This window comes from Nestor notabilis, unplaced genomic scaffold (genome assembly GCF_000696875.1).
Source record: "Nestor notabilis isolate BGI_N333 unplaced genomic scaffold, ASM69687v1 scaffold2877, whole genome shotgun sequence".
NCBI classification, from domain to species: Eukaryota; Metazoa; Chordata; class Aves; order Psittaciformes; family Psittacidae; genus Nestor; species Nestor notabilis.
This window is the reverse complement of record NW_009937615.1, coordinates 38076-39246: the sequence shown is the minus strand read 5'-3', so window position 1 is coordinate 39246 and position 1171 is coordinate 38076.

Genomic DNA, 1171 nt, shown 5'->3' with positions numbered 1-1171 from the left:
AAGGAGCGGTTTATGTGCACGAGGGATTAAAGTGCAACAGAGCATCAGCCCTGCGCGCTGCACTCCGCCGCGACTCGCAGGGGGAAAGCCTCAGCTACACCAAGCGCCACTTTTCTCCATTTCGATTAAGAAAAAACCCAGTCTAGTGAAGAGAATGTTTAATAAAACACAAACGGGTTGGGGCAAAAGTTTAAAAGCACATAAATAACTTTTGTCACCCTCTACCCGAGGTGTGGGTTTTCAAATGAACATGGAAAAGTGGTTCACTTGCCGCCTGTGAAAGCAAGGATGAGAAGGGCTGCAGTGTGTAACCTGCCCATGCCACCACTTGCTTGCATAAATACTATTTTCACACAAACTCAGACTTAACCAGCTAGTAGAGACAGATTCCCCACGTTACCACAGTGGAAAGGAGTTCACATTGTCAGAGTACCTTAAGAGGTATGATGGCCTTTTCCTCAAAGCATGAGGTCTGCTGTTTAATGGTTCCACTTCCTCTATTCCAGGTGGGGGGTTTTTTTGCAGGTTGTTCTCTTCTTCCACTATGAATTGTAACAGAACATTTATAAGGGCAGAAACCAAGTAAGTGTGCAGAGAGGAACAGGTTCATGAGGGGCAGCAGTAACACCAGAGGTTAGTTACACTGGTATTTTTCCTTTGGACAAATTGCATATTATCCATATTTCTTCCATTTAGGCCACAAAGTCCTTAAATTACATTTACATCACATACCTTAGACTCAAGACTGATACAGAACTTAAAGTGCCAATAGAGAACAAATACTGTGTACCTTCCCCCTCCCCCCTTTAGTTCCTGTTCTAGCAATTATAAATAGATAACTTGAAAATTAGTTCTGATTTAATCACTGTATCCTTCATTACATAAAGTGCTTTCATTTTTCATTGTATGTGATGCTCGACAAAAATTAACAAGACCCCCGCAAATAATAGTAAATGGAGCTGTAGAACTGTAGCATTTAACAGTTGTGTCTATTTGCTCCACCTGCTGGTGCACATTCCTTTTAAAGCAGGCTTTAGAAGCCCACGTGTATTAAAAATTTGGCTGAAGATGTACACAAGAGACATCCTTGACTGTAAGATGAATTTGTGAGGCATACCAATTAAATCTAATCTGATTCCAACGTTTTCTCAGTCAAAAGAAAGCCAACGGA